Raw genomic sequence first — 7,200 nt, 5'->3', positions numbered from 1 at the left:
GCCACATTAATTTGCTTATCTTTGCGAATAGCTTATCAGGTGGGAGCCGTGGTTCTTAGCCGCTCTAACAGTGTCTCCGGTATTGAATGTTGTGTACCGGTCTGATGCAATGATGTCAGGCTGGAATTCCTCTTCACATGCCAGCTTAAGACAAGATTGAAATCTGGTTTGATATGATGAATATAATGTCCAAAGCATCAGATTCCCCTTTTAAACATATTTGGCCTGTCTGCGGGAATTGTGATCCCTCAGACAGCAGTACATACAGACTTCAGCTTATGATGAGGATAATGTTTGCGAAGAGCGGCCCACCATCCATGTTCGTCTATTTTGTCTCGTGGTATGATACTCGGTTTCGAGCCTTGCTCGGCCCATAGCGAGTCCTTGGAAAAGGCTATTTACTCATATTATCTCACTTTACTCTGGTGTAAAATGAGTACCTGGAAGTTAACAACGTTGCCTATGTCGGAAAAATTGTAATATCGCCCAACCGGAGTCATGTTTCGTTCTACATGTTACGTGTTGACGTTGGTAAGGGACCCCTTGTAAAGCCCTTTGAACAAGTTTACAAAATGTTGCACTATATAAAAGCTCAATTTAAAGATCAATGGTTTGCTTCAAGTTCAAGGCTTGTCTAAAGTCAGACCTAGAAAACAAATTGTTCAAATGGTACAAACGGCTAAACAAGCCAAATAATATCATAGTAAAATAGTCTGCTGCGTGAACGTTATAAGTATAGATACATTAATAAAATATGCCAGCGCGAGGATTCATTAAGGTACATACAGGATACAACATTACAAGACTGTGTTTGTTTTGATAAAATAACAAGATTGTAGAGTATGATCAAATTACGTATATTCAAGTCATAATGCTACAATGCATATCAAATTCATAATGGAATAGTACAATCATTGACTATATGAAGAGTAGGCAGATAATGTTCACACGTAGTCTGTAAATCAGAAAACAAATCAGAGTTTTCACTCACCCCACATTTTGAATCGTACACCACTAATAGAATAGCTGGAAAAGCCTGTTACTGGGAAGGTATATAATTTGGAGGAGAATGATTCGTCTCAATGTTTGGGTTTCATAAGGTTCATGCGAACGCATGCTCAATCCACAGGCGTCTTTGTTTTGACGCTAGTGTGTGGAGCTGTGTTTGGCGTGTATCCCAATGTTTACCACTTAAACAATGTCCATTGCTCGGTGCCCGGATGAGTGTGGCGAAACAGGTGGATTAAGGTTTTCTGGCACATGGGAGTGAAGTGTCATTCTCCACAGGGGAGATAATTGCTTGGTCAACTCATTTATCAGATGGCTGCTCTCAGTGTAAGGTACGAATAATACCATGTTGAATTTCCATCGTGACAAATTGTTCTCTTGTCCAATGTTGTGAAATGTGACGCTGAAATTAACTTCGGGTGGGTTGAAAAGAAAAAAAAACAGAATTGAATGGGTGTTGTGCAAAATTTGGTTACACTGACATTCTAAAGTAGATAATTGTTATATTCATATGTACATTACTTTGGAAAAAAACCACGAAGCAGATGTGAGATTTTACAATTATTGACTTGTTAGGCTATGTGGTCCTGTGGTTGGACACTTGTCTTTCGATCGGAGTATCATGGGTTCAATTCACGCTTTGAGCGGAGTATAGTCAAATCATTAGATAAGACTCACATTATCTTATCGTGCACATGTGTAAAAAGAGTCCCTGGCCGTGAAGACATCGTTGTCTCTGTCGGGAAAAAATGTAATATATATCACCTCACGGGCGTCATGTTTCGTCCTGTGTGTTAAAAGTTGCATTTGGTTAGGGACCCCTTGTAATACGCATTGAGCACGGTTAGTAGACATTGCGCTAAATACAACTTGATGTTTGTTTGTTTGTTTGTTGTCAATAGAACACAAGACGTACTCTACACCTTGCAGGGAAGAAGAAAATTAGGAAGACGTTGATTAAAATATTCACGAATACATGCATATTTTGAAAAAAAAAGGATTAACATGAAAAACATATCAGCAACATTGGAGTCTTGTATTTTAATTTGTTTTGATTACTCCAGGAGAATTGAGAATCAGGTGAAAGTTTAGATATATAATCCTAACAACATTCATCTATTTCTCCTATTGATCTGGGTATTCACTACACCACGAACTATTATTAAGATTGGCGACTCCTTTTTGCTTAGGTAATTGTCTATATTCGGATTTCAACCGCATAAATGTTTCCTGAATAACCATGTCGAAGATAAGGATGATGTTATGAACTTTTACTGTTGTTGCTTTTTAAAACGATATCAACGCTACAGTTAGGGGAATTGGGTCCATAAAACCATTGAATAGTGCAAAAAAGGGTAAAAAGAATGAAAAGTGTATATATTATAGAACATGAAAAAGCCAAACATTTATGTTTTAGAACCACTCTCTGAGATCAGTAGCAGCTGAGATGCAAGTTAATTAAATTAAACTAAAATTTCGATCTTTGGTTTGTGTAAAAAAATTCAAAACGATTAGTGACTAATTTTAGCGTTAAACGTCATTTTCCTTGAAATAACTTTTGGTTAACTAGTTGTTTACAATGTACTTTAGTCAAATTGTTTTCTTTTGCTAATATTGATGGACTTCTACCACACACAAATCTATATTATGACCTTTTCTGTGTATGATATAATAAGTAAAACCATCATCATCATCATCATCATCATCATCATCATCATCATCATCATCATCATCATCATCGTCGTCGTCGTCGTCATCATCATCATCATCATTATCATCATCATTATCACCATCATCATCATCATCATCATAATGAGGCGGAGTATTCTGTCAAGCTATTGACGCAATCCACAGGGGATTTAAAGTGTTTGCACATCTTTTTAGTCAATTCTACTCATAGTAGGGGGAATAAGGCCCAAAAAAAAAAAAACCATTGAATTTTGCAAATCAGGATTGAAAGCATGAAAATTACATATGTTGTAGAATATGAAAAATCCTATAATTTATGATATAAAACCACTCTGAGAGATCAGTATTAGTTGAGATACAAAGTTTTTTTTATGATTTGAAAATTTGGAAATGGACGACAAAAATTTATTTCATTTTTATTGTGTAAACATTCGAGCCAAGCCGACCCAAGGTTGTTTCACGTCATCCTTCGGATTCCCATTGGTGACTATTTTTAGCGTCGATGCGGATGTTTTCCTTTCCCTTTACTTTTGATTCACGAAGCATATAAATTATTTAATCGTAACTATTATTCAATTTCACTTGCTTAAAAGGACGTCTAGCGAGCAATATTATACTCGTATAATATGAGATTGTTCTGCATCTGATTTAATAAGTATAATCAATTGCTCTAAAACGGATGGGCAGACGGGCAGACGAACAGAGGGGTACGCAAAACACACTTGCAGAACACAGCTCAATAAATGCCTATAACCGTCATCATTATCATCATCATCAACCACCATGATGCTGTATTGTGGCAAGTTATTCCCGTACGTTAATATCTTCATGAGGACAATGGGAGAATGTTCTATTTGTACTGCTGTGTCATTATGTAAGGGATTGCACATATTTTGCCTGCTGATGATGAGCCTTTAACAGAAAGAACGAGAGAAAGAAAGAAAGAGAGAGAGAGAGAGAGAGAGAGAGAGAGAGAGAGAGAGAGAAGAGAGAAGAGAGAGGGGGGGGGGATAGATAGATAGATAGATAGATAGATAGATAGATAGATAGAGATAGAGGAGAGAGAGGGATATATATATATATATATATATATATATATATATATATATATATATATATATATATATGAAAGGATATTGCATATGCCTAATAAAGGAATTCGTTTGCATGATTTTATATACACATACAATAGCAAAAATAACTGCTCCCAGAGACTGGCACAAGTGTTTGATATGCCAACAAGATAACCCAGACCGTTTAGAATGTCCCTCTAAGTCGAGGAGATATGACAAAGGGCAAGGCTATGAAACTCTTTTTGAAAATTTAACACAATTCAATTCTTTGATTTGTGATGAAAACAAGTTGGATGTATATGGGTTTTTTTAATTCATCAGAAAGAAATGAGATTATTGAAAGCTTAAAACAAAATGATGCTAAGTGGCCGGCATAAGTATTGTTGCGTAAAATTTAATGCCAACAAAATTATGCGATATAATTAAAGAAATCTACAAGAAAGGCCCTACAAGAATTCCAAACTTCGTCATTTGAATGGGAGGAATCACCGAATGAAATTTGTTTCTGCACCCATGAGAATAATGACACATCATTTAAAATTAGAGATTGGCTGTAATAAACAAACGTGCTTTTCTTTGTAAAAACATGGAATTGGGAGTGATGACAACAGACATGAACGAAAATATTCGTGAAATAGCGTTATCAATCAAAGATTCTGAAATGTTGTCATTTATTTCGAAGGAGATTTAATCGCCCAGGAGGCACATTGCCAGAAGATTTGTCACGCACGATACATAAAAAACAAGCTTTAAAAGATGTCACTGCTGATGATAATTATTAGACTGTTAATCTACATATATTAGTTTTGTTTATTGTGATCGTATAGTTTTATTACTTAGTTGTGTTGGAATTTTTCTAAAAAAATTCACTCAACAAGATCAGATTCTTGAAATCTTGTATGTTTATTTACTTTCTTAAATATTTAATCAAACGTTCTACATTTTAATATTTTATGGCCATCATCCTAACGTTATTCCAATGAACTTCATCTTCTTTATCTTAATTCTTTAGACTTTAAATTTGATTTCATAGTTCCTCAGTTCTCATTGTTAATTAGCTCGGCAATTGTAAGTTACCTTAAATTCGGATTGTCCCTGAATGCCATGGCTAGAGTCAACACAACTGACTGGTCGTCCGATGTTCCTCTTCCCCTTCTTCTCTTCTCTCTAATTTGCCCCCTCTTTTATAACAACCAGCAGTGCTTAAACGTGACTTGGCATGTCAAAATCTTATCAATTAATCTGCATGTATTACAAAATAGTGTTTCATAATAGTCGTGACCCATCTGGTCATTTAAGTAAATCAAGATAGTGCCTGGCAGAGATAAGATGTAAGTCCAACCTTCTTATATAATGATGATGTCACAATTCTTGAAATAAGTCGAGCTTTTGTTAACATTATATCTTTTATAGAAGAGAACCCTGCAACAAATGCGACGATCGACATGAACCACTGTGGAGCTTATTTTCAGAATTGTCAAGTGTTCATGTAAGAGAGAATGTATTGGCACCCGATGCAAGTATTTAAGTTCCGGTTTGCCTTGCACCGACTTGTGTAGATGTTAGAGTGTTGGACAGTACAGTAATGAGTGAAATTATCTCTGGAGATAAAGATAAATGGAGTAAATCTGACTCATGAATGAACAACACAAATCAAAAGACATTTCGGCCCTTGGCCTTTATCAAGTAAACACAGAATACACACACACACACACACACACACACACACATATATATATATATATATATATATATATATATATATTGGATTGTCATAATAATGTAGGCAAAAATGTGTACATGTGTGTCGTGTGCTAAGTGAGTGGTAGGCAATGGAAGAAAGAGAGAGAGAGAGGATAGGGAGAGAGAGAGATAAGAGAGAGAGGAGAGAGAGAGAGAGAGAGAGAGAGAGAGAGAGAGAGAGAGAGAGAGGAGAAAGAGATTGAAAATATATATGATTAAGAATAAGTAGGAGGTATAATAATAAATAAAAAGAATAAGAATAAATTATGATAATAAAATAATAATAATAATAATAATAATAATATAATAATAATAATAAATAATAATAATAATAATAATAATAATAATAATAATAATAATATAATAATAATAATAATAATAATAATAATAATAATAATAATAATAATAATAATAATAATAATAATATAATAATAAATAATAATAATAATATAATAATAATAATAATAATAATAATAATAATATAATAATAATAATAATAATAATAATAATAATAATAATAATAATAATAATAATTAATAATAATAATAATAATAATAATAATAATAATAATATATAATAATAATAATAATAATAATAATAATAATAATAATAATAATAATAATAATAATAATAATAATAATAAATATAATAATAATAATAATAATAATAATAATAATAATAATAATAATAATAATAATAATAATAATAATAATAATAATATATACTTTATTCATCAAAAAAAAAATGAAATTCGTTTTCAGACGTGGCATGAATAACAATTTATAAACACAAAGTTGAGAATCTATGGCGACAATGTATACATATATATATATATATATATATATATATATATATATATATATATATAATATACATATATATATATATATATATATATATGTGTGTTTGTGTGTGTGTGTGTGTGTGTGTGTGCAAATGTACAAACATGTAAAAATATACAACTTAGAACCAATAGCAATACCTTATACAGTGTATATTAATTTAATAAATTGAGATAGGCCATACCTTTGGCCTTTGGTCCGAACTTGTGAGTGTATATTTAAAATGATAATTAATATTTAATTTAAATCACAGTTGGACGTTATAAATTCGAACGCCATGTGGAAAAATGAATTACGGTGACGTGTTGTCTTTGTTTTTATAGATATAAGGCGACGGCTCCTCATGGAGAACTTAATATTAATATTTTCGAAGGGGGTGATCGCCATCCTTCATAACTTTCTCCATTTTACTTAGAAAAAATCTCTTGAACAGTTCTTCCACATTGGAAATTTGGTATGTACTTTCTCAATTTTCCGATCAATTTTTTTAATGTCACAAATACTGTCATTTCCACACCATGCTGCAATACAAAAAATAATAACGGTCTCCAAAACAAATCTATAAAGAAGGGTGCATAACGTTTTATCTATGTCAAATTCTGAAAGTTTCCGATTAAAATACATTCTTTTGTTCAATTTATAGATAACAGCATCGGTTTGTAAATGCCACTGCAATTTATTGTGAATTAAAACACCCAAATATTTGTAAACCGAAACTTGCTCAACAGCTTGATTTTTAATTTAGAGCGGAGTGATGGAATTTGTGTTCTTCCTAAAATCAAAAATCATTTCTTTGGCTTTTCCTACATTTAATTTCAGGAAGTTATTTTCACAACAACCAACAA

At 32.4% G+C, this 7,200-nt stretch overlaps 1 long non-coding RNA gene across 1 annotated transcript; it reads right to left on the bottom strand.

Annotated features, from left to right (window-relative positions):
* Window positions 1-841: 841 nt before the first annotated feature.
* Window positions 842-4,932, bottom strand: LOC144959004 (uncharacterized). Its single transcript, XR_013642544.1, has 2 exons — window positions 4,848-4,932; window positions 842-1,421 (listed from the first exon to the last, which is right to left on the bottom strand). It is a non-coding gene; the product is annotated as an uncharacterized LOC144959004 (long non-coding RNA).
* Window positions 4,933-7,200: the final 2,268 nt, after the last annotated feature.

Source organism: Berghia stephanieae, chromosome 13, assembly GCF_034508935.2.
Source record: "Berghia stephanieae isolate SIO BIC M18660-M18661 chromosome 13, UCSD_Bste_1.3, whole genome shotgun sequence".
Lineage (NCBI taxonomy): Eukaryota > Metazoa > Mollusca > Gastropoda > Nudibranchia > Aeolidiidae > Berghia > Berghia stephanieae.
Note: the sequence above shows the minus strand (reverse complement) of the source record. Positions and strands in the feature narration are given on the sequence as shown.